This window comes from Anolis carolinensis, chromosome 3, assembly GCF_035594765.1.
Source record: "Anolis carolinensis isolate JA03-04 chromosome 3, rAnoCar3.1.pri, whole genome shotgun sequence".
NCBI lineage: Eukaryota > Metazoa > Chordata > Lepidosauria > Squamata > Dactyloidae > Anolis > Anolis carolinensis.
This window is the reverse complement of record NC_085843.1, coordinates 230,485,416-230,512,831: the sequence shown is the minus strand read 5'-3', so window position 1 is coordinate 230,512,831 and position 27,416 is coordinate 230,485,416. Positions and strand designations below refer to the sequence as shown.

The following is a 27,416-nucleotide window of genomic DNA, read 5'->3' as shown; positions in this document are numbered from 1 at the left end:
TCAAATGGGAGAACTCAGTTGATTTTTTTTAAGTAGACAGGTACAGATTTCCACTGTAAATGTACTCTAGTCACCATCTTATAAAACTTAAACGTATTTATTCATGAATGAAGAATATATTTTACATCAAGTTCTCTGCCTGCCTGTCTCTTTCTGTTTCCATCTATGTTTAAGGAAAGGCTGGTGATAGTCTGTATTTCTGTTCTGAATGTAAAGTGCAACACTTGTTTGGAAAAAATGGCATACCAGTAATACTACCTTATGCTCATAGTTTTTCTGGAGATCTTAAAGGATCTTGAAGTTTCCATTCTACTTTTTAAAATTACCGTAAAACAAAAGGTAGAGTTTGAATAGTTAAGATACTTTCATTACTGACAATGGCTTGAAATGGTAGGTTTCAACTTGTTGCTAAGCTGATGTTTTGAAAAGGGTCTAGTTACAAAAAGGTTTGCCTTCTAAATCATCACCCTCATGTTTTCAAGCCGGGGAATGAAACTGTAAGTACAGTTTCCAAGAATTAAGAGGTCTGCCCATCATGATAGGTTTGAACTCTCAAACCTCTCTGGAAGAAATGAAAAGAGAGAGAAATAAAGTATATCTTAGATTTTTTCCAGACTATTTTGGACACAGTAATAACTAATGTGTTTTCTCCAAAGATCTCCCAATAGAAATCTAGTATATTTATGTTGTTGAAGGCTTTCATGGCCGGAATCACTGGGTTGCTGTGAGTTTTCCAGGCTGTATGGCCATGTTCCAGAAGCATTCTCTCCTGATGTTTCGCCCACACCTATGGCAGGTATCGTAAGAGGTTGTGAGGGATATATACCTCACAACCTCTGAGGATGGCTGCCATAGATGTGGGTGAAACGTCAGCAGAGAATGCTTCTGGAACATGGCCATACAGCCTAGAAAACTCACAGCAACGTGGTACATGTAGTTCAATTTAGAGTTCAATTTATAGCTCCCATTCCTGTTTCAAGAAAATCAAGGAACAAATGACTGATGTGGCAAATAATTATTTAACCCTTTTAGGTGTGTGGGCAAATATCTCATAAGAAGGCAGTTGTAATATTTTGTACTTGTATAGTGCAAGCGAGATCCTTAATTTCCTCAGTCAGAAGCTTGTTGCTTCATTTTAGCTGTGATAAATACATAAAGTATGTGCTTAATTGTGTTTTGCTAGAATAAACCAAAATCTATACATATAGGTGTGAATCAAGGTGTCATGAGTAGCACGAAGGGTTCCCAGGTATTGCTGTAAAACATCTCTTATAATCAGTTAGGAAATGTAACTTTAAGGTTACATTCTTAGTGGACAAATTTTAGCGAAGTTAGCACTGATTAGAATAGTGTTATAATAGCAATAGTTTAATTGTATGTATGTTTACTCCTAGATAGATTCTGTTATGTTCACATGGGGCTTATTCCCTGGTAAGTTATGTATAGGAATGAATCATTAGAGTATATGCCTACATCTTAAAATTTGAATAGAAACATTCCTTTTCTGTATCAAAATAAGTTATTTAATAAATTCTGGTGAAATGATAATCTGCTTTTTACATAATGCTATATGTAAAGTTTCAGGGGACTACCAATAATACTGAAGGTGCCCAGTACTTTTTGTATGGGCATGTTTGTTTCTTCAGAAGAACTTAGTAATCCATCTTTCTGTTTCTTCCTTGTAAATTTCTACTAATTCCTTTTCTTTTCCTTACTTTCTGACTTGCTTTTTTCATGTACATGTTACTCTTGTTTATGCTTTCCTTGAGGGTGACTTGATTCATTCTGAAAACTAGCCCTGAAGGAAAAATTAATCACCAGAAAACAGTTTCTAAATATATTTAATTTTGCTACAAGCAGACAAAATGAATTGGACATATCCAGTGACATCTAAGCACTTTTGGGTTCCATTGATTTCAGTAGACAACTTTAGAAATTTAAGAATAAATATATTAATAACTAGCTGTGCCCAGCCACACGTTACTGTGGCAAAGTCTGGTGGTATGGAAAATGAAGTATTGAGGAATTGGTGGTAGTTAGTATATGTTATTTCGTAAAGCTTGTGGATATACAATAATTCTGGTTGTTCCTTTTTTGTCTGTTGGAGGCAAGCATGAATGCTGCAATTAGCCAGAATGATGAGCATGTAATGGCCTTTCAGCTTCAAAGGCTGGCTGCTTCCTCCCTGGGGGAATCTTTTGTTGGGAGGTGTTAGCTGCCCCTGATTGATTCATGTCTGGAATTTCTCTGTTTTCGGAATGTTGTTCTTTATTTACTGTTCTGATTTTAGAGGGTTTTTTTTAATACAGTAAGCCAGATTGTGTTCATTTTCATGGTTCACAACAACACAATAATAATATTAATAATAATAGTAATAATAATGACTGATAATACACACTATTTCTCTCCCTCCTCAGCATCCTCCCTGGGGGAATCCTTTGATGGGAGGTGTTAGCTGGCCCTGATTGTTTCCTGTCTGGAATTCCCCTGTTTTCAGAGTGTTGTTCTTTATTTACTGTTCTGATTTGAGAGATTATATTGTTCTGTTTTATTATACCACAGTAATTTTTATATATTATATTTATAATCTTATATTATCTGCTTTGAACTGGATTATATGAGGCCCCTTCTACACAGCTGTATAAAATCCACACTGAACTGGATTATATGAGGCCCCTTCTACACTGCTGTATAAAATCCACACTGAACTGGATTATATGGCAGTGTAGATTCAAGATAATCCAGTCCAAAGCAGATACTTTGGATTATCTGCCATGGCATTCTGGGTTATATAGCTGTGTGGAAAGGCCTTGAGTTTACACTGCTATATAAACCAGTTTAAATCAGATAGTCTGTATTTTATAGGCAGTGTGTAAGAGGCCTAAGTGAACCTTGCCTGTCCCCGGGTGCCATTGTGGCTGAGGGTGTTGCTATGCTATGACACGAAGTGGATGGAGCCTAGAGGGGCAGGGCCTACCCTTCTGACTGGCAGCCAGGGGGCGAATGGGTCTTCTTGATCCTTCTCCCCCCTCCCATCCCTGCTTTGCCGGTTTTTTATTTGGACTTTATATTTCTAGGTTTATTTGATTGAAGGGCATAGATTGGATGACTATGTCTTTTGTGGACAAATTTTGTGTGATTTGGTTCAGTGGTTTTATTGTTTACTCCATAGGAAAAACACACATTACATTTTTATATTGAGAGATAGTCTAGCCTATATCCAGGAGTTGTGGTCCTCTATGCTCTTTCCAAAACTAGAATAGTTGCCTGGAGTATTTATTTCATTTAGCTATTTTAAAGGATAAAAGATGTTATGTTTAACGCATGCCTTAAATATGAAAGATAATGGGAATTTCATCAATATATTTAGTCAGTCATGTTGCATTACTGCGTATTGAACTACCTTTTCTGTCAAATTTGTTGTATAACATGATGTTTTGGTGCTTAATTTGTAAAATCATACCTTAATTTGATGTTTAATAGGCTTTTCCTTAATCTCTCCTTATTATCCAAGATATTTGCTTATCCAAGGTTCTGCTGGCCCGTTTAGCTTGGATAAGTGAGACTCTACTATACCAGTGAAGGAAGAACAGTTGGAAAAATTGATGGATTTAGATTAACTGGCTTAATCAGAGATAAAACAATAGTTTATTTTTAGAAACCATGTATGTACTTTTTGTGAGATAAGGAAAGTGAATAGATAATGATTAGATTTGATAATTAGTAGGATTTGATTTGTGGGAGAAGTGTGACTAGCAGTTTTACCAAGGGGGAGGGAGGATTAAGTATATGGATTTATTGTTGCTGAGAAAAAATTTGGAAGTCAAATTTTAGGTACAGTGGGCCCTTGGTATCCATTGTGGTTTGGTTCCAGGACTCCCCATAGATATGAACATTTGTGGATGTTCAGTTCCCATTATACACCATGGCATAACAAAATAGTGTTCCTTATATAAAATGGCAATATCAAGGCTTGCCTTTTGGACTGAATTTTTTTCCAAGCCATGGATGGTTGAATATATGTGTGCAGAATCCATAGATACAGAGAGCCGAATGTGTTTAATTTATGTATTCCATTGTGTATATATATTTTTTCTTTTTTGTTTATATGTATATATCTTTGATGTATACTTTGGGTTAATTAAAAACATGTTTTGAAGAAGGATTAGGACCCACTAAGATGGAGTGTTAGTTTGCTAGGTCATGAGTGTTCCTACACCTTGACAGAAAGATCTGGAAAAAATCTGCAAATTTGAACAATATGACAGGAGAAAGAATATCTCAGGAAAAAAATCCTTCAATCCTACTGTTGAGATTATAGGATCATTCTACATTTCAAGCTGGATACTTTAAGGAGTGGTGAAGCCGAAGGGCCAATTTTCAAGGGTGGTGAGAAGTTGCAAACAGCTGGGCAGGGCATGGAAAAGGGGTTAGTTCTTACCTGTGTCATTTATTTGTTGCTGCAATGGCAGTCATGGAGCTCCAGAGACCTGGCCATATGTAGTGCCATTGCTGATGTCAGCAAAAGTGCCTGTGTGACTTGGTGCAAGAACGGAGGTTACTCCTTCCCCTTTCCAAGTCGTACAGGTGCCTTTGCAGACTTCGGCAAAGACTCCGAAAAACAGAGAAGTGCTCTCCTGCACTCTGGTGCTGCTGCGGTGATGAAAAACAAAACAGGTAAGGATGATTGTCCAGCAGAGCCAACTGGTTTTGGCCTGACTTTGCAGTCAGGACTCCACTCCCATCACTGCCACATTCTGGGAGCGGTTTGGTTTTAACACCATGGCAGGATCCAGAACTGATTCTAAGCAACGGTGCTTTGGATCAGCTACAGGTTTTGTGACCCATATTGATGGCCCCAGGAGCATCAATGGTATGGTATGATCTACACAACATAGCACGGATATAAAAATCTATCTTGAGATGCTTACACTATCCATTAAATGTGTAGAGATACCATTATAGCATACTATTTTCACATCAGATGTGTACTGTATCTGTATGGAGGTTGTGCTAGTAATCTCAAACTGCTACATACATTGTTAGCTTTCAGTGTCTAAGGGATTTGATAAAATGTAATTTGAGGATAAGCATTTTTATCCTGGAAGTCACCTAATATGGAGCCAGTGTGGTTGAGTACAACTGGAGATCATGGTTTGAATCCTCAGTCAGGAATACCCATTGGGTGACTTTGAGCAAGTCACTTTCATTCAGTGCCCAGGGCCGGTCCAACAATGGAGGCCGTTTAAGCGGCCGCTTCGGGCGCACGTCAAGGGGGGCGCTGTTGAGGCTCCCTCTCGCACTCCTCGGCCCACTCGCGCATCTCTCGCACTCGTCCCACTCGCGGCCCTCTCGCACTCTGCTCAATAGCGCCCCTCTCGCACTCGGCCCACTCACGCCTCTCTCACACTCGGCCCACTCACGCATCTCTCTCACTCGGCCCACTCGCGCCCCTCTCGCACTCGGCCCACTCACGCATCTCTCTCACTCGGCCCACTCACGCCCCTCTCGCACTTGGCCCACTCACGCCTCTCTCGCACTCGGCCCACTCGCACCTCTCTCTCACTCGGCCCACTCGCGCCTCTCTCTCACTCGGCCCACTCACACCCCTCTTGCACTCGGCCCACTCACGCCTCTCTCTCACTCGGCCCACTCATGCCCCTCTCGCACTCGGCCCACTCACGCCTCTCTCGCACTCGGCCCACTCACGCCTCTCTCTCACTCGGCCCACTCACTCCCCTCTCGCACTCGGCCCACTCACGCATCTCTCTCACTCGGCCCACTCACGCCCCTCTCGCACTCGGCCCACTCACGCCTCTCTCGCACTCGGCCCACTCACGCCCCTCTCGCACTCGGCCCACTCACGCATCTCTCTCACTCGGCCCACTCACGCCCCTCTCGCACTCGGCCCACTCGCGCCTCTCTCTCACTCGGCCCACTCGCACCCCTCTCGCACTCGGCCCACTCACGCCTCTCTCGCACTCGGCCCACTCGCACCTCTCTCTCACTCGGCCCACTCGCGCCTCTCTCTCACTCGGCCCACTCACGCCCCTCTCGCACTCGGCCCACTCACGCCTCTCTCGCACTCGGCCCACTCGCGCCTCTCTCTCACTCGGCCCACTCGCGCCTCTCTCTCACTCGGCCCACTCACGCCCCTCTCGCACTCGGCCCACTCACGCCTCTCTCGCACTCGGCCCACTCGCACCTCTCTCTCACTCGGCCCACTCGCGCCTCTCTCTCACTCGGCCCACTCACACCCCTCTTGCACTCGGCCCACTCACGCATCTCTCTCACTCGGCCCACTCACGCCCCTCTCGCACTCGGCCCACTCACGCATCTCTCTCACTCGGCCCACTCACGCCCCTCTCGCACTCGGCCCACTCACGCCTCTCTCGCACTCGGCCCACTCACGCCCCTCTCGCACTCGGCCCACTCACGCCTCTCTCGCACTCGGCCCTCTCGCCCTTGCAGCCCTCTTGCCCCTGAACAAGACCTGAGGCCAGGCCTCTGGGCCTGCTGCTCCACCTGCACCCTTCCTGGATTCCTCCCGCAACGCCCGGCAGCCCTCCGAGGCTGGAAGGAGCTCTGGCAGGTCGAGCAGGCCTGTGCCCCTGCCATGCACCTCCTTGGGGACCCTCTCAGCCATGAAGACGGGGCAGGTAGGAACCCGTCCCTGTTCCCAGCATTTCGCCAGGCATGTCTCCAGGGCAGGCCTGGGCCAACTTGGCAACTGAGGGGGGAAATGGAGGGGCCTGAGGCTGGGTTGCTGCAGGTTTTTCAGCTGCCTGGCCATGTTCCAGAAGCTGGAACATGTGGGCCTACTCCTAGGATTTATAGTTTCCTAAGGCCCCTTCTTCACAGCCATAGAAGACAGATTATCAAGGCAGATAATCCACATTTTCTGCTTTGAACCAGATTATATGCATCCACACAGCCATATAATCCAGTTCAGAGCAGATAGTCTGGATTTTATATGGCAGGGTATGGGTTCTTCTACATAACCATATAATTGAGATTATGAAGGCAGATAATCCAGGTCATATGCACTGAACCGGATTACATGCATCCATACAGCCATATAATCCAGTTCAGAGCAGATAGTCTGGATTTTATATGGCAGGGTATGGGTTCTTCTACATAACCATATAATTGAGATTATGAAGGCAGATAATCCAGGTCATATGTACTGAACCGGATTATATGCATCTACACAGCCATATAATCCAGTTCAGAGCAGATAGTCTGGATCTTATATGGCAGGGTATGGGTTCTTCTACATAACCATATAATTCAGATTATCAACGCAGATAATCCACATTATCTGCCTTGAACTGGGTTATCTGAGTCTACACTCCCATATAATCCAGTTCAAAGCAGATAACCTGCATTTTATATGGCAATACAGAAAGGGCCTAAGGGTATATTGTAGTGTATATTGTAGTGGTGTACTTCAGAGGGATGCATATATCTCACCAAAGGGCAGCTGCACTTTGGAATTAATGCAGTTTGACTCCAATTTCATTGCCATGGCTCAATGCTATGAAACCCTGGGAATTGTAGTTTTATAAGGTCTTTAAACCTTCTCTGCCAAATAGTTTAGATGCCTCACCGAACTATAACTCCCAGGATTCCATAGCATTGAGCCGTGGCAGTGAAAGTGGAGTCAAACTATGTTAATTCCACGGTGCCTCACTTCTTCCAATGGAGAAATAAAGATACAAGTGCCAGTTAAGTCCAGTGGATTTCTTTATTCATACCAGGGGTCCCCAAACTTTTTAAACAGGGGGCCAGTTCACGATCCTTCGGACCGTTGGAGGGCCAGACTATAGTTGGCCACCGAGCAATAATAAATAAATATCTAAATAAATAAATAAATAATAACAATAACAATAAAAAAGAGGGTTGGAAGACACCCTTTGGGCCATTGAGTCCAATCCCCTTCTGCTTTGTGCATCGAAAGCACAAACAAAGCACCCCTGACAGATGACCACCCTGCGTCAATGTGAAGAAGAAGAAGAAGAAGAAGAAGAAGAAGAAGAAAGAGGTTTGGAAGAGACCCCTTGGGCCATTTAGTCCAACCCCCTTCTGCCTGTGTGCACCAAAAGCACAAGCAAAGCATCCCTGATAGATGGCCACCCAGCCTCAATAATAATAATAATAATAATAATAATAATAATAATAATAATAATAATAATAATAATAGGATTGGAAGAGACCCCTTGGGCCATTTAGTTCAACCCCCTTCTGCCTGTGTGCACCAAAAGCACAAGCAAAGCATCCCTGATAGATGGCCACCCAGCCTTAATAATAATAATAATAATAATAATAATAATAATAATAATAATAATAATAGGATTGGAAGAGACCCCTTGGGCCATTTAGTCCAACTACCTTCTGTCTCTGTGCACCAAAAGCACAAGCAAAGCATCCCTGATAGATGGCCACCCAGCCTCAATATTAATAATAATAATAATAATAATAATAATAATAATAATGGTTGTAAGAGAAGAAGAGACCCCTTGGGTTACTTAGCCCAACCCCCTTCTGCCCTTGTGCCGTGGGGCTGGATAAATGGCTTCGATGGGCCGCATCCGGCCCCCGGGCCTTAGTTTGGGGACCCCTGATTCATACCATATGGAGAGGGGCAGATTTCTCGCCCTTTTCATGATATTGTTTAAACTTCCACTCTATGTCTAATTTTTGTTTTGTGTAAGGTAAAGGTAAAGGTTTCCCCTGACGTTAAGTCCAGTCATGTCTGACTCTGGGGGTTGGTGCTCATCTCCATTTCTAAGCCAAAGAGCCAGTGTTGTCCGTAGACACCTCCAAGGTCATGTGGCCAGCATGACTGCATGGAGCACCGTTACCTTCCCGCCGGAAGTGATACCTATTGATCTACTCACATTGGCATGTTTTCGAACTACTAGGTTGGCAAAAGCTGGAGCTAACAGCGGGCGCTCATTTCGCTCCCGGGATTTGAACCTGGGACCTTTCGGTCTGCAAGTTCAGCAGCTCAGTGCTTTAACACACTTCACTACCGGGGCTCCTTTTTGTTTTGTGTATTTTATGGAAATATGTTTCCATATGTATATTTTACGGAGTGTTTTTAAATTATTATGTGTTCTAGCAATGTTGTCAACCGTCTTGAGCGGGTAAGAAATAAAATTATCATTATCATTATTGAGTTGCTGTGCATTTTCTGGGCTGTCTGGCCATGCTCCAGAAGCATTCTCTCCTGACATTTCACCCACATCTATGGCAGGCATCCTCAGAGGTTGTGAGGTTGAGGCAAGTGTGAATGTTGCAGTTGGCCACCTTGATTAGCATTGAATGTCCCTCACATATTCATAGCTGGCTGCTTCCTGCCTGAGGGAATCTTTGTTGGGTGGTGTTAGCTGGCCCTGATTGTTTCATGTCTGGAATTCCCCTGTTTTTGAGTGTTCTTTTTTTACTGTCCTGGTTTTATTTATTTATTTATTTATTTCCCATACTTGTGTCCCGCCCTTCTCACCCTGAAGAGGACTCAGGGTAGCCTCACAACTGCCAACAATTCGATATCTGATTGTTTTGGGGGGGCGCCAAAATTCTGTTCGCTTACACTTGAAAATTACCTTGGGCTGGCCCTGTCAGTGCCTAAGAAAGGAAGTGGCAATCGCACTCTGAGCAAATATTTCCAAGAAAAACCCATGATACCTTGTTGATTAGACGACACACAACAACAATCCCCTAATTAATCCCATTAATTTTAGGCACTGTTGAACATTACCATTGCTAATAAGAGGCTGAATGTGCCATCTGTCAGGGGTGCTTTGAATGAGATTTTCCTGCTTCTTGCAGGGGGTTGGACTGGATGGCCCGTGAGGTCTCTTCCAACTCTACGATTCTATGATTCTAATAGTTATGCCATCTAGAAACAGCATGTTAATACATTTTTGAAAATATATACAGATAATACAAATATTATATTTTATTGATCACATTGTCACTGATTTAAAATAGCATTGGATGAATTGTGGGACCAATTCCAGATCTTTTGTATCACTGCCACTGAGGGCCCTTCCACACAACCATATAACCCACTATATTTGCTTTGAACTGGGTTATCTGAGTCCACACTACCATATAACCCAGTGCAAAGCAGATAATGTGGAATTTTATACAGCTGTGTGGAAGTGGCCTGAGAAAGTTTTTTTGTAACCAGCAGCCTGTTTTATCATGTTTAGGGACAAGCCTGAAACAGCCCTTTAGCCTAGTTGACTCATCTGTATATTCCCTGGGCTCATAGTTCTGTTCACACATTTATAGGTGAGTTTAAACATAATTACTTTTTATAGTACTTGTCCCAGTTTAAAATTACTTTAACATCTTCCCATGACCTAACTGCTTGCCATCACTGTTATCTTTTGGATTAAATTCTGAAGTTCCTTATACAAGTATTTTGCTTCAATTGAACCTCCCCGATATCAGGCTGATAATCAATACATGCTGGAGGCATAACTCTGTTTGGTTATTTGCATCAAAATGAAAAATCTTGTGCTCCATTTAGTGGTGGGAACTTGATCCAGCACAATATTTTGACCTTGTGGCTCCCATCAAGCAATAGTAGTGTGTTCAGACACACTGGAAGTAATGTTTCATGCTGGATTCCTTTTTTGGCTTATTTTTTTGGTTTGATTTTATCATTTACAGCTCCATTAAAAAACAAAAACAAAAAAACTGCCTTTTCTAATTTTACATTTCTGTGTCTGTTTGCAAAAGGTGTAACTGGCAGTTGGTACCATATATCAAGTGGAAATATAGCCATTGATGCAATGCTGGTAAGTCCTGCAATTTGTTTAGATATGTGGGGAAAGTTGTGGAATGATGTCTCTGGTAACTGGCTGTTTGCTGCTTTAGATTGTGGGTTTTATGTAAGTCAGGACTATTTCTCAAGTATGTAAGCCACTTGAGTTCCAGTATGGGGGAAATGGCAAGATGTAAATGATTATCATTGCTTTCATCAGCCTCAACTAGAAGTTTTGACACTTAGCCTTCTAATTTTGGCCTCTAATTCATTATAGTTGGGGATTGGTCTAGCCATGTGTATTTGCTTTCATCCAGTGTGTATTCATAAGGAGAACAAATGCTGATCATCTGAAGTTGGTCAATGTGAGCCCATTTGGAAGAGAGCTTGATGTTCTTTTTCACTTTCCTGTTTTAGTTACAGACTATGCTTGCTTTATTACTAAACTACCTTTTGATCTGGCAGAACTGTTTGAAAAGCATTTGTTGTATAGGTGACTGCTATTTTTAGAAATCTAAATTAAAGCAAATCCTGGCTCTTGCTGTTTCTAAACCCACAAGAGCAAAATTAAACTTGATATTTAACTTGACCACCTGCAGTCTTCTTGGCTCAACTTCTGACTTCTATTTCCCCTCCCCCATCCAGTTTAGTTTCTGTGATGTAAAACTTTAAATTGCTGCAGGTTTGTTAAGAAGACCATATATTTTCACTTCAGGGTAGAGGACAAAACAAAGAGAACATGTTTTTGTATACTTTCTTGTTGAGATATTTACTAATCAGGGATTAATACAAACCACCTATTGGTGAACAGTCTTGTCTTTATATATAGAAGATGAAGATCTGTGCAGTGGTTTTGTGACTTTCATTTACGCAAATTAATTATTCTGACTATATTCAGCTGGTTTAGTGAGAAAGCCCACAAAAAGAACTCCTATAGGGTCTGTAAAGATCCTGTTATATGTTACCATCAAGGAATTGTTTACAGACTATGCCAGTATTTGTATTGAGGAAAATGGTTTGTCCTTTTTCTCTCTTAGACCTTCAAGAAATTATCAATAACCCTCTGTTTGAGCTGCAAGAAAGAATTTTATGGAGACTTATTGAAGCACACGAAGTGCTTGGAGGCGGCCATTTTCCCTCTTTTTCAACACCTCCAAAGACAGAGCCAGATCACTGATGTTCTCTACATCTGGGGCTGGATCTACACTGCCATGTATAATGCAGTTTGAAACTCAATTATATAATGCAGTTTAACTCCATCAGTTTGAAACTGCATTATATGGCAATGTGGATTCAGCCTGGGTTGTCCATATTTGCTCTATAGGCCACAATCACTTATTCTAATTTCAGTATTGTTCTGTGCACCACAGATACATGATTGTCTCATCTATGATTTAACCCCATCAGTCCTAATGAAGCTCATCCCCTAATTCTAAAGGGAAAGGAAAATGTCTTCCTGCTTTCCATTTCCTAACTAAGGGTGCTTCCTGACAGCTCCAAAATGCGCGTTTTAAAACTGAGGCAAAAAATCCCGGGACCTAACAGTAGGTCCACACAGAGATCTGTCAGTCCTGGGAAATGGTCCCTTGCTGTCCTCAAAGCCTTCTTTTGTAGTGAATCAAGATGGAGGGTGGACGCGGGACATTTGGTGGAATTGTTTTAATTCTCTCCATAATGTGCTGGACCTCATATGCTCACATGCTAATATCTCAATGTACACAAAAGCAGATTTCTTATCTCTTCACCCAATTGTACACTGTGTGGGGGTGTACAAAAAGTTAAAATAATGAAATACAAAAATATGCTATTTTAAAAAATAAATTATGTTCTTAGCATTTTCAAAGTGATTTTTGATCTTGACAAGCACTTTCTTACATTAATTCATTAATCTTTATAGCAGCTCTTACCCTGAATTTGATCAGTGTGATTGTTTCCACTTTGCAGAGGGGACACAGGAATGCGGCTGAGTATTGGTATAGCTAGGTATTTTCAATTTGTACTTGATGGTCTGAATGGTGTGGTACTCTATCTCTAGTAATATGTGTTCTCTTCAAAATGTTTTGCCTTTCTTTCTTGTTTGACCTGTTTGCACATACTATGCGTGATGGAGACATTCGTCAGGTAATTTTCTTTACCCTAAAATTGGCGCTAGCAACAATTTTTTTATTAATTTGTTTTGGAAAATTGTGTCTGCCTTGGGCATACTGCTGCTGAATGAGACTGAAAAACATTTCTAACTGTGAAATGAATACCTGTGACTCCCCCTCCCTCCCACTTGCTTAGGGCCTTCATGACATGTGTGCTTTTGGCATACTGTGCATATCTGGTTCTGTCCAGCTCTGAAACTGACATATATTTGCTGCTGTTATTCATTTGCTTTCACACTATATATGTTCTTTGGCTATGGTACTATTGTCTCTAGGTCTATTGGTTTTCATTGCTCTGAAACCCTGACTGACTTTCCTTCCTTGGTTATTTTAACAAATGTTATTTTTGATGCCTCAGGCAGGATCTGCATCCTGCAGGTGTATGTTTTATTCAGTGCTTGTGTGGTGAATTTCATGTTTTACTTCCATAGTCAGAGGATAGTGAAAAAACAATGAAGCTATTCTATTTACCTGAGGTTTACATAATTTTTTTAAATCTGTTTTAGTTTATTTCTGACAGATGAATGTTCAAGACTTGGTGAGTCATTGTTTTCTCTGTGGTTGTAGATGAGCCTGTATAAAACCATTTTTTTCATGAGCTGTTTAACTTCATCAGTGTTAACTTACTTTATTGTTTTTGTGGTTGTTTTTTTTTCTTTCTTTTAATTCATTTGAGTTCAGATGCCCTCTGCTGGATTTTATAGTATTTTCTTTTTCCTAGTTTTGTGAGAGAGGCTCTTTTAATACTCTGTCCTCTTAACACCTACAGCATTCGAACTATGATCATTAGAGTATTTATTGTATAAATTAATTCCTTGCCCTAAGTTATCCCTTGTGTTTTTCAACTAGTATCTTTCTGGTAGAACTGACACATACTGAAATTACAATGCCAATGTATATATTTCCCCTTTCCACACAGATAACACATGTGTGGGAAATGCCATGTAGGAAAGTGGTATGAGTATGTTACTTTCTTGTGGGTATCCTTAACTGTAGAAGTACAGCCATGGCTTTGTTTTCTCTATGTGTTATTTTGTAAACACAAATGTGGATTTGAAATCTGGTTCCCAGAGACAAAGTTCAAAGTTCAAACTAGACCATAATGGCTCTCTTTAATATATTATCTTAGCTTTCAAGCCTTCTTCGTCAGCTTGTTCTCTTAGGTCTGATTCATACTTTACTAGACCAGCATGTAAGGCTCTTTTGTGAGGTTTGTTCTCATAGTTCCCTGCAAACATTTGCAGCATGGAATATGCTGATCATTTGAGTTCTATTTATGCAAGCTTTTTCCTCTTTACTTCCCTTATAGTGTTGGTGTGAGTATTGCATATGCCAGGGATGGGGAAAATTATGGCTATAGGATTGTTTTCATAATCCCCCCCCCCAACAATGTTTTTGGCCGAAATTCTTCCAAGCATGGGAAGGGCAATTTTTCCAAATTATTAGAAGCTCTGGCACCATTTTAGGCCCAGGATACGTCTTTACAAGAAAATGGGTCATTTCCCATGGAATAAAAGTCTTCTTGTCCCAAAATGTATATCAGAGAGATAAAAATGTAATAAAATTGCCCTTATACTCTCTAGAGGGCATTTGGGGTTGAAATATTAATTTTGGGGTGTGTGCTGTTCCAAAGTCCTCTGGGGTTGTGCAGATGCAGCTCCAACCCTTGGAAGATGCCCACCTATATCACCTCTGATACATGCTTTCAATTACATTTATAAAGCACTAGCTTTGCCCGGCCACGCATTGCTGTGGGTTATGGGAATCATTTGTTGGCCAGATGAAATAGCAGTGAATAGCCTTGCAGCCTCAAAGCCTGGCTGTTTTCTGGAGTAGCTGGAGTAGTACCCTCAATCAAAGAGCCGCTTTGAAGCCTGGCTACTTCCTTAGTAGGGGAATCCTTGTTTGGCCAGCTTGAACTGCACTGAATAGTCTTGCAGCTTAAAAGCCTGGCCGCTTTCTACATAGGGCATCCTTTCTAGGCCTGGTTGTATGGGACAGAGTAGCCTTGTGGATTCAGAGCTTGTGGGTTTTCTATCTAGGAGAAATCTTGGTTGGCTAGGTTGAATAGCACTGAATAGCCTTGCTGCTTGCAAGCTTGGCCGCTTTTTACCTTGCGGAATCCTTGGTTGGCCAGGGTGAATAGCAGTTAACAGTCTCAGTGTGGCAGGTATGAATGCTGCAATTAGCCACCTTGATTAGCATTTAATGGCCTTGCAGCTTCAAAGCCTGTTTGCTTCCTGCCTGGGAGAATCCTTTGTTGGGAAGTGTTAGCTGGCCCCGATTGTTTCCTTTCTGGAATTCCCAATTTCCCTGCTTTCAGAGTGTTGCTCTTTATTTACTGTCCTGGTTTTAGAGATTATATTCTTCTGTATTATTATACCACAGTAAATATTTCATATTACAGTAGAGTCCCACTTATCCAACATTCGCTTATCCAATGTTCTAAATTATCCAATGCAGTGGATAATTTTTTGTAGTCAATGTTTTCAATACATTGTAATGTTTTGGTGCTAAATTTGTAAATACAGTAATTACTACATAGCATTACTGCGCATTGAACTACTTTTTCTGTCAAATTTGTTGTATAACAAGATGTTTTGGTGCTTAATTTGTAAAATCATAATGTAATTTGACATTCAATAGACTTTTCCTTAATCCCTTCTTATTATCCAACATATTTGCTTATCCAGCGTTCTGCCAGGGTGTTTATGTTGGATAGGTGAGAATCTCCTGTATATTTATAATATTATATTATCTGCTTAGAACTGGATTATATGAGGCTCCTTCTACACAGCTGTATAAAATGCACACTGAAGTGGATTACATGGCAGTGTGGACTCAAGATAATCCAGTTCAAAGCAGATAATATAGGATTATAAATGGGTAATATAGCTGTGTGGAAGGGCCTTGAGTCTACACTGCCATATAATCCAGTTCAAATCAGATAATCTGTATTTTATAGGTAGTGTGGAAGAGGCCTGATTGAAGAGGCCCTGGGCGCTATTAAATGGCTGAGTGGGTTGCTAGGAGACAAAGTGAGCGGAGCTTAGCCTTCTAACTGGCAGCAATGGGAAGGAAACAGTTATTCCTCTCCCTCTAATTAGGACTTTATTTTTCTTGTTTTTTTATGTAAAAACACAATCTGGATGACCATGTCTTTTGTGGCCAAATTTGGTGTGTTTTGGTTGTGTACTTTTGTTGTTTAAGTTAAGGGAAAAACTATCAGAACATTTTTATATACAGTAGAGTCTCACTTATCCAAGCTTCACTTATCCAAGGTTCTGTATTATCCAAGGCAGTCTGCCTTTTAATAGTCATTGATTTTGTAGTAAATGTTGCAATGTTTTGGTGCTAAATTCGTAAATACAGTAATTACTACATAACATTACTGTGTATTGAACTGCTTTTTCTGTCAATTTCTTGTAAACATGATGTTTTCATGCTTAATTTGTAAAATCATAATGTAATTTTATGTTTAATAGGCTTTTTTCTTAATCCCTCCTTATTATCCAAGATTTTCGCTTATCCAATGTTCTGCTGGCCCGTTTATCTTGGATAAGTGAGACTCTACTGTATATAGATTGTTTCAAGTGCCATGCAGTCCACCTAAAAGAAGAGACAGTCACGACAGTCATATTATTGTCCATCTTCCATTATAGTTTTCAATTAAAATCAATTTTAATTTGTCTTCCTATTTAAACATACACTTCTGGATTGTGGGTGTTAATTTTGTACAGAACTGTGTAAGTAGGCCATTGTGCCCTCCCCAGCGATATAAGATCGCCCCCCTCCCTTTTGGTTTTCAGAAGGAAAGTAAAAACCTGACTCTAGGATCAACCTTTTGGATAACTGCGCAGTGCAATAATAGATGTCTAATATGCATAATGACCTCGGAATGGCTTTAGACCACGATTTTTTGGATGGTGTGATTTTCAGCTGTTTGTAATGTTTTGAGTGCCCTTCGGGGTGAGAAAGGTGACGTATAAATAGGGCAAATAAATAAATAAATATGATATACTTTCTGAGAAGACAGTGAGAATATGCACTGGAATATATTACAAAATATCTTTTTCATAATGAGTGAGTGCGATTTTAAAGAGATAAACAAATATTTTTGATATTTTCATTTAAAATCTTTCTAAATTACTGTGATACTTATGCTGTCTCAAATACATGAGTGGATGTGACTTCTGTCTGCAATGATACTTTTCTGCCCCTGCATAATTTTTGAGGACATTTGTGGGCTTGAAAGTTAGGATGATGTATTAAAGAGAGCCATTATAGTCTGGTTTGAACTTTGAACTATGTCTCTGGGGACCAGATTTCAAATCCCCATTTGGCCTTCAAATCTCATTGCGTGTTTGTGGGCCCGTAACACCTTTTTTCAGAGTATGGCAAAGACAATTCTCTGAACAAAACTTGCCCAGAAAACCTTTTAAGGTGGCCCTAAGTCGGAAACGACTTGGAGACAAAACAGCAACATGATATATTTTCTGTGTTTTAATCGACCTGATAAAAGTACAATATGTATTTTTGATTTTGTTCTAAGACCAACATGACTACCTCTGCATTTTACATTCTGCTGAGTTTATGTAAATTGCTGTTGATACGCAACAATTATTATTATTATTATTTTAAAAAGCATTTGACATTTTTCAATATTGGAGCCATTGTACTCCTAGACTGTTGCAGACCAATCATGAATTAACATCTGTTCTTGGCATATCACTTTCTGTCAGTGGCCTCTTTATAAATTTAATAGCTTTACCTAGAAAGCTTAACAACACAAACAGACTAATGTTTTCTGTTTCTAGTAGGTGATACGAGGGAGTTCTTAACATCTTATTTCAAGAGTTAAACCCTACTAGAAACCTTGTTGTATTCTTACTGTGTTAAAATATCATTTAAAATCTGTACAGCTTATTTTTTTAAAACAAAAAAAAAACATTGAAAAAAGGAGAGATGGGGGAAGTACATCTGTTCTTATGCTGTTTCTGACTGTGTTTTCTATCACTGTGTACATTTCAAACCAGATTAGTCCTGTTAAACTCTCCTAGAAAGTGTAATGACCTAACTGGCTGAAATAATGCAGAAAACTACTATTTGTGGCTCAAGTCCCTAAAAGGGTATGGTAATTAGCAGTCTGTGATTTGTGACATGTTCAACACGCTTTGATTTATCATGCTTTTCCCCAGCTCCTTGGTCATTTGCAATATATATCCATTCTAGCTCTATTCAGAAACTTTCATTGGTAGAAAAATTATATTTCTCAGTTAAGGCTGCGGTGAGGAAATATTTTGCTGACTTTGCAGAACATAGATGTCAACAGATCCTTTGTCAATGACTCAGTATAAAATCAAAAAATTATGCCTTAAAAGCAATTGAACTTAAGGACTTTACGATTGCAATTCACAAATACACTTGCCAGAGAATAAGTCATTTGAAAATATGGGATTTATACTAATTAAACATACATGGGATTGCACTGTAAATGTTTATTTTTTCCAGTATGGAAAGGAAATCTACTTCTGGCAACTGAATGAGAATATTTTGCACAATGACAAATTATCATTTCTCTCTCTTCCTTGACATCTTTGCTATGGTATTTACTGCCTATTATAATGGTTTCCATTCAGGTTAAGTTAGCTAAATAACCCAGAGCAAAATTGTGCAAACTCGTTTTACATCATATAGGTAGATCAAGAGGACTCAGGTGGAATGAGTGGCACTGATCCCATGCTAAAGACGTTTAGGTGACTATAACCAATTGTGGGATTACATCTGAAAAAGAGGTTTATAAGTTTATATACAGTTAATATAGAATTTATTTCTTTCATAAGTTTTGCAAAGCAGTTTGATACCAATGTGAAAACAAACATTTTGAAATGTTCTAAGAGCCAACTAGATCAGGCTAAAGGCCTATGTTGTCTGCTTTATGTTCCCATAGTACTTGACACAATGTCTATGAGAAACCCACAGGAAGGGCATGAGTGCATTAACAACCTCTCAGTTGTATTTTCCTGGTAACTGGCTGTTTTGTGTGATATGTGATGTTATTTTATGTGATTTGCTTAATAATGTTTAATGTTTTATTAGGGGAGGGTCAACTTTGATGTTTTATACTGTTTTTTTATTGAGGGCATTGAATTGTTACTAACACTGTGAACCGCCCTAATAAATAAATACATAAATAGTACCGAGAGTTATGCTAAATCTGATACACATAGCACACATGTTTATTTCCTATTCTTTGCCCTGAATCTCCCACCATTCAGCTATATTGGATGACCCTTAGTTCCAGTAGTGTGAGAAAAGCATCCTGCTTTCCCGAATAAAGTAAAATAAAATAGGGATGATTTGCATATATAGTTAACTATAGTAATTATATTGGGACATTGTGTCTCATTGCTCTTATCTGTGATAGAATATAGGAAAACAAATTGCTAAAATGATACCTAGTTACAGTAGAGTCTCACTTATCCAACGTTCTGGATTATCCAACGCATTTTTATAGTCAATGTTTTCAATACATTGTGATATTTTGGTGCTAAATGCGTAAATCCAGTAATTACTACATAGCATTACTGCGTACTGAACTACTTTTTCTGTCAAATTTGTTGTATAATATGATGTTTTGGTGCTTAATTTATAAAATCATAACCTATTTTGATGTTTAATAGGCTTTTTCTTAATCTCTCCTTATTATCCAACATATTCGCTTATCCAACGTTCTGCCGGCCCGTTTATGTTGGATAAGTGAGACTCTACTGTATTAGAACTACATTTTCAGAAGTCATCATCCTTTTATTTTTAGTCTACTTTTTCTCTTTTGAATGTTGCTTCAATCATGTTCGGTATTCTTTGTAAATCACCTTTTTATACAGCAATGCTTGATTCATATTAAATTACCAAGAGACAGTAACAAAGTTTGAGGTGAGCTCTACTTTATATTGATGTAACTTCAGACTGCCTATTGTACATCTTTGAATATGAATAGACATGGATCAGGATGTAATTTTCCAGCTAGTTTTGACATTTTGTCTGCTTTAAAAGTAGGAGAGATAACTTTGAAAATTCTTAAATTTGTACCATAAAGCTGTTCATTCTTTTTTACGTATGGTGTTTATACATATTTCACTGGAATTATGTGTTAAGTAGCAGAACTGGCATATGCAATACCTCCTATTAACTTTCTAACATCAATGTACATCATTTTAGATGTGAAAATAGCCTTTTATGAGATTTTCAGATATATAACAAAATGTACTGTTTTTACCTGATTCCATTGAGAATTTGGATGTGTAAGTAGTGAAATATATGCACTGGAAGTCAGATTTGTAGCTGGGGGGGGGGGGGGGTCAGGGGTTCAACCCCTCCTGAAAAATTGCTGCCATTTTGCCAGAGAAGAAACCCAATCCCACAGTATCGCTGGAATTCCTCACTTAATCTGAAACTAGAATGATTCTAAAATACTGTAAGTCACTGATTTTTTTTAAAAAAAGACAAAACCATTTGTTATATCTCCAAGCAATACATTTGAATACATTTGAACAAGTGACCTGATCAGGCTGCTGTTCTGTTTCATTAAATGAGTGTCTATAATTAATCCAGGTTGTTTCCATTGGGCAATGGAACTGTGGCATGAAGCTAATTTCATATTGTGATAGCAATTAGTATTACTTTGGGAGTTCCAGCTTGTAGTTTATTATATACCATAATAATGCTGTTTTACAAAGACTATTTGAAAATTAAAACTAAAATAGATGTGACTTTTTGGGTCAAAACAGGACCTTGATGGTGAGCATGTTTCTCTCCCAGTTTTGAGCTGTTAGTGTGGCAGAGCTATGCATGCCCCCTTCCCCCCTTTCCAGTATTTGCAGCATGAGTAATTGTATTTAACACAAGACCTTGGGGATTGGAGGGGGATGCAACATATAAAACTATAGATTATTTACAAAAAGGTCTAGAGGATTTAAATATTGCTCACCATTGGGCTATTTGCTGTGTCTAGCGACATTCCCAAAGCTTAACTGTGATTGTTCAGCTTTTATTAGTAATTAGCTTGTTGTGGCTTTAGGGCTTTGACACAAATGATTGTTTCTCATTGGGGGTATTAATTATGAATTGCAAACCTGTAAAGGGCTATGGTCAAGAATGTGCATGTCTGCAGATATGACTGTCTTGCTGTTCAGCTCTGGGTTAGCACCATGCTGCCCTCATTGTTGTTGTAATGGTGTATGGAAAACATGTTTTTAACCTCGAATGCTTTGAGTTGTGATGTGGGAAACTATAGGATAAACAAGTTTTCCCATTGCTATATAAGCACTTTTGCTTTGTGTGCTGTCTAGTGAACAGGAACTGATAGAACAGATAAAAGGTGAAGATTTCAAAAGTAGTCGGAAAAGTATCTTTTTCAAAAGGACACAGTTCTTGAATACAGCTGACTAGATATACCAGCTTTGTTGATAAGTACAAAACAAATTTCAGTCCCCACAACGTGTTTTTCATTTTGACTTACATATCTGATTCTGTGTCATAAGATGACTTTAGTAAAGGCTTTTCTAGACTACTTGCCTTTCATGCAATTGTTCTAATTGTAGTGATGTGAATGGTCTATGTCTATGTCACTGATTGGGTAATATGCTAATAGTTACCCAATCAGTATACTTTGAGATACATTGTTGCACCTCTTATCCCTACAAAATAGAATTTTAGTGGATTGTTACTTAAACCAAAATCATCACCAATATAAAAGAAGGCTGTATACTTGTACCACTACTTAAAATATTTCTGGTCCTCATCTTAAAATGAAAAGTACAAGTTGAGTATCCCTTAACCAAGCACCAGGTGTTTTGGATTTTTTTTTTTTTAGATTTTGGAATATCTGTATTTGTGTATAGGTATGAATAATAAGATACCTTGGAGATCGGACTCAAATCTAAGTATGAAATGATGTTTCATGCACACACTATTCACATAGCTTGTAGGAGTTTTTATACACAATGTTTTGTACTTGAGTAGCATTTCCAAGCTCTTCTTTGTTCAGTCCCCAAGTGAGCCACTGTAAATCTGCACAGTCAGTCATCACCTGGATATATTCTGTCATTCTAGATATACTGTAGGAATAACACTTAAGTTTGACCGGTGGACCTGTACTTCAGACTGGGCAAACATTCCCTAGAACAGGAGTGAGCAAGTTGTGCTCCTGGAGTTGTCATTGTGGGCCTTGTCCCCTCAGAAATCAGTGGACTGCCTTTCATCTGGCTAAAAAACACAGTTCCCTTTCCTGGAGTTCATTGCCCCCTTTTTCCACCATCTAAGTTAGTGTATGTGTCAGCAGTGGATTGAATGAGGGAGAACAAACTTCTAAAGCAGACAGGACAGAAGGATTGCTTGTCAGCTGAATCCAGACAAGATTAGAAGTGTTCTGGTCAGTCAAAAAAAAGATCAGGCGATCTGGATTTGTCCTTTATTTTATTACATAGGGTTATACTCAGCCTGGTGAATTAGGTTCACAATTTGAGTGTGGTATGGATTCAACCCTGAATTTAGATTTCCGGGTTTTAGCAGTAGTTGGGAACCTTTTGCACCAGCTGCACCCATTTCTAGAGATGTCCAATCGGTTCATGATGGCACATGCCTTAGTTACATCCTCTTTGGATTACTATATATAATGCTACTGAAAGTGGTGGTTTGTGAAGTGATGTCAGTGCCAAACCATATGCTATTATAGTAAATTGGTTCAAATATGGTGCTGTTTTTTGGCACACTATGGAAAAATATTGTTTGTGTCCTACATCAGGTAGGTTAAGAATAACAGCTGTATGATGTTCTGAGTGGAACATGCATTTAAAGAGTGCTCATGAATTGTACCCAAGTCAAAGAACTGTATCTGGACTGCTGACTGGGATGGTTGCAGGGAACATATACAGTAGCCCCCATGTCCAAAATACCAGGCTGTCCAAAATACCATATTATCCTGTATAAGCCTGGCTAGGCTTGAGATCTCCAAGAAAGGCCAATTTCTTAGTCGCACCTTCATCAAAGATATGTTTGATGGAGACATTGCGGAGATTCTTCTTCGAATGGATAAAACTAAATTCCAAAGAAAGTTAAATATCTACCTATGTTTGTGGTGGCAGAGAACTTTTTTCTTATCCAGTGAAAAAATAGTTAGCTACAGAAAGGTGTTTGGAAGGGAAGATGTGAATTCTCTCTCTCCCCCCTCCCCCCCTCCCCCCAAATCCAGTTTCAGGCCTTAAATTAAAGTTTGTCTGTGCCCTATTTTCTATTCATAACTTTGCTTTTTGTGTGAAATCCAAGTTTTTTGTCCTTGAATTATTTTGAAAAAAGGTCCAAAAAATGTTCACGAACTGTCATAATCTTGCTCAGTTGGAAAATTCTTTGAAATTATTTGTTCCTTCACATAAGAAGACAATATGTTTAGATTTATATCCCTAGGAGCTTCCCTTCTATTCAGAAAATCTCCCAACTGTTAGGGAGAGAGATTTTAGTAGCTATGACAAATTTGTGGATATTTTCCTTTTTTTAACGTATTAGCGTGGAATATTAAATGGTCTTGATATATGTACTTCAAGATGTACAGTATACTGTATTGTGCTTTTATTGAAATGTTTTTAGAATTGTGTTGGAATCCAACTTGTATCTCAGATCTGGGAGAGAGGTGATATTTCAATTAAATAAATATCTTGGAAAGGTATTCAACTATTAAAAAACAAATCAGTGTATATATATTTTTTCACAGAATGGTTGTATAAAATCTCTGATCTTTGGAGGTAATAAATTCTAAACCAACCTCAAAATCAAATGTACTATTAACTTTAATTTACCTAGTGAGCTATTTTATAATGCTAATTATATGCTTAGTAAATACAGTCCTTTGTTGTCTTGGTAACCTGTCACTGCACAAATATTCATTACTACATTACTGGTTAATGAATCGCTAGTGTTTAAAGGAAAAAAGAGATAGAATTAAGCCACCTGGAAACAAAAAACAAAAGAAAAGGTATGTGGAATTATTTTAGTTTTTATTATTTTTATAATTTTTGAAGTGTTTGGAAGAGTTCCTAAAATATTGGGAAACACAGTCTTACATACAGTTCAAATAACTCCAAATTGGTCAAAGTCTTCTGTGAAATGAATGGAAGATCTTCCATTCTCACAAAGATAGCAAATAAAGTTTTGTTGGTAAATGTCTGTTATTTTATTTCAACCAGTTCTTAATTTTTAAAAAAATCATTTGTTTAACTCAAAAGGGGAGATATTGGTTAGCCACCATAAATAGCTTTTATTCCAGCCAGCTTTCTAGTTTAGTTCCTGATTTCCTCTATGATTAACAGGAAATTACCACGCACTTAATGGCACAGCTTTTGACTCTAAAATCGAAGCAAATGTAAGCTATATTATTGAAGGGTAAAGGTAAAGGTTTTCCCCGGACATTAAGTCTAGTCATGTCCAACTCTGGTGGTTGGTGCTCATCTCCATTTCTAAGCCAAAGAGCCAACATTATCCGTAGACACCTCCAAGGTCATTTGGCCAGCATGACTGCATGGAGCACCATTACCTTCCCACCGGAGGAGTACCTATCTTACAGTTGCCACTTGGTCTTTATACAGATACCTCAGGAGAGAGACAAGGTGACTTGGAATCCCCACACCAACAAGAACTTGCCACAATGTATTATGATCCACACAGTTAAGGCTTTAGAATAGTCAATAAAACAGAAATGAATGTTTTTCTGAAATTCCCTACCTACTCCCTATTCCCTATCCAGCGGATATTGGCAATTTGGTCTCTTGTACCCCTGCCTTTTCTATAATTTATATATTGAAACCCACCAGAAAATTGCAGGTGGCACAACATCTGCCACTTCTACCTTAGAAATCACATGTATTAAATTTTTTAGATTCTTTGTGGTCTTCTGTGCCTCACTATTTCTTATTCTAGATTGGAACGGAAGCTAAGTAACTCAAAGAAGGAAGAGGAAGATCAAAGATAAGAACAGTTCAATTCCAACAAAGGCACATATTTTTAAGAGCCACCATCAACTGCACCTTATATCTCTTTCACATTTTTCACATCTTCAAGTTGAGGAATAACATTGATTCTGAAAATTCTTCATAATGTGATAACCCTGAAAGAGAGCTGCTCTCTGTGCCACTGTCATAAAAGGAAAATAGCATCAAGTAAATTTTAATTACTTTATGTATTATAAGGCAACCATGATTAATAACTCTACTGGATGTGACTTGTTGCTGCATTCTGCTGTTACTAGCAGACCTATTCACTCAGCACAAACAGAGAGATGATTGGATCTGGACCCACTTGGATTTACAAATTGGAGGGCATAACTGTTCTATTATTGTTGAGAAATATACAAAATGTACAAATTACAAGGAGACATTCTACAAAGCATTCCTGCACAACGAAGTGTGAAAAGTTTCCCATTTCTTGCAGCAAAGTAATTACTTTTATGACTTCACTGTGAGTCGTGTCCTGTAATTTGTTATTTCCATCTTGTATGCCTACTTACCCTCAATTCTGCCTACCAACAATTTGTTGTTGCAAGCTTCTGGTTCAAATACCATCTTGTTAAGACATTCTTCAAGATTTATAAACACTTAAGCCCATAGTAAGCTATTCCTATCCCTTCTTAGAGCTTTTCTCAGCAGATCCATTAACCATTTGAGCAAATGGCAGTGTGGAGTCACTGTGTCTGTTCATGAAAGTGGTGTACTTGATGTCTTTCCCAAGATCTTAAATTCTGCATGCAGGAAAAACAAACTCTGTGTATTACATCTGCAGTACTTATAATTCTATCAGGATAAAATGATTCTCAAAACAGATATATATATACTTTCTATTCTCTGCACGCATCGTGCCTGCAGATTCACATCCACCTGAGCTGTTCAGAGTGGTAAGAGGCTTAACTCAGGTACCTTCCCCTCCAAACCCATTATTAGAACCTTTAGTAGCTCACTGTTATGCTTTTAACAACCATTTCGCAGATAAAATCTCTCGCATAAGAGCCGACTTAGATGCTGTCATCTTGTCATTAGATGCTGGGGCAGAAGCCAACCAAGAGGTGTCCAGCAACTCTGCGAGTGGGATTACACTGGATCAGTTTCAATTGGTGAGTACTGTTGATGTGGACAAGCAGCTGGGGCAAGTAAGGAAGACAAGCTGCTTTCTTGATACCTGCCCCTCTTGGCTGGTCGTTCAGGGAGGAGATGCAATTCGATCTCAAATACAACAAATTATTAATGCATCTCTCAGGGAGGGAAATTTTCCATCCTGTTTGAAAGAAGCAGTAGTTAGACCACTGCTGAAAAAGCCCTCCCTGGATACCCTGGACCTTAATAATTACAGACCAGTCTCTAACCTTACTTTTTTGGTAAAGTGATTGAGAAGGCAGTTGCCCTCCAGCTTCAGGAAGCCTTCGATGATGCACACTTCCTTTACCTATGTCAAACTGGCTTCAGAGCAGGATATGGAGTTGAGACTGCTATGGTCGCCTTGGTGAATGATCTCCATCTTAACATTGACAAGAGGTGTGGATCTCTGTTGGTACATCTAGATCTCTCAGCATCTATTATACCAACTCTTCACAGCTTTGTGTTTGTGTAGGAAGAACTTTTCTGCATAGGAAATAATTTGGGGCAAAAGAGAACTGGCTGGGAATATTCTAATATATTACAGTGAGAAGAAAAGACAAGCTATTACTGCTTTATAAAGATGTGTTTGTGTTCTAAGGCACTGTATGTAGTTTAAAAAGAATTTTTCAGGTTTTTAACTATTCAAAAATGAAGTTAGTGGAAGGCCTTGCTGCACAACAATATTGCAATTTATAGACTATCAGAAAAAAGGGTAACATTTTTGTGTTCGGGGAGTTCTTGAGACAAGTCATAATGACAGATAAGGTCCTCTTAAGTATTACAGGGGACCAACGCAAGATACCAACCAGCCTTGCCCCCCCCCCCCCCCCCAGTTTCAAAGTCTATCCATTTCTGAGTCAGCATGGTATAATGATATGAGTATTAGACTAAGACTTTGGAGACCATGTTTCAAATCCCCACTTAGCCATAGAAACCACTGGGTGACCTTAAGTAAAATCTCAGCCTCTGGGAGAGACAAAAGCAAACTCCCTCTGAACAGATTTTGCCAAGAAACTCAATTATAGTTGGAAACCATGTATTATCAATGGTTTTCAGAAGCCCTGGAAGCTGTTTGTGATAATAAGAATAGTTATACTTCTTGCCCGCCTTTCCTCATGGCTCGAGGCGGGTTAAAGCATTACTAAAACATAAACAAACACATAATCATTTTAAAACACTTCATAAAATACACATATTAAAACATACCTCCATAAATACATATCAAAATACACAAAACAAAACCAGGCATACAGTGGTGTTTAAAATTTACTGTTAAAACTATCTGGGTAGGCCTGCCGGAAGAGATAGGTC

General features: G+C 39.2%; 1 protein-coding gene across 3 annotated transcripts in view; it reads left to right on the top strand.

Annotated features, from left to right (window-relative positions):
• Positions 1-27,416, top strand: part of cnnm2 (cyclin and CBS domain divalent metal cation transport mediator 2) — a 125,553-nt gene that overhangs the window by 24,916 nt on the left and 73,221 nt on the right. Inside the window, exon 2 of one of the 3 annotated variants that reach the window (XR_010004653.1) lies at positions 26,010-26,083. The exons of the other annotated variants lie outside the window; for them this stretch is intronic. The gene's annotated coding sequence lies outside the window, so the exon portion shown is untranslated. The remainder of the gene's footprint in view (positions 1-26,009; positions 26,084-27,416) is intronic. 3 annotated transcript variants of the gene reach the window in all.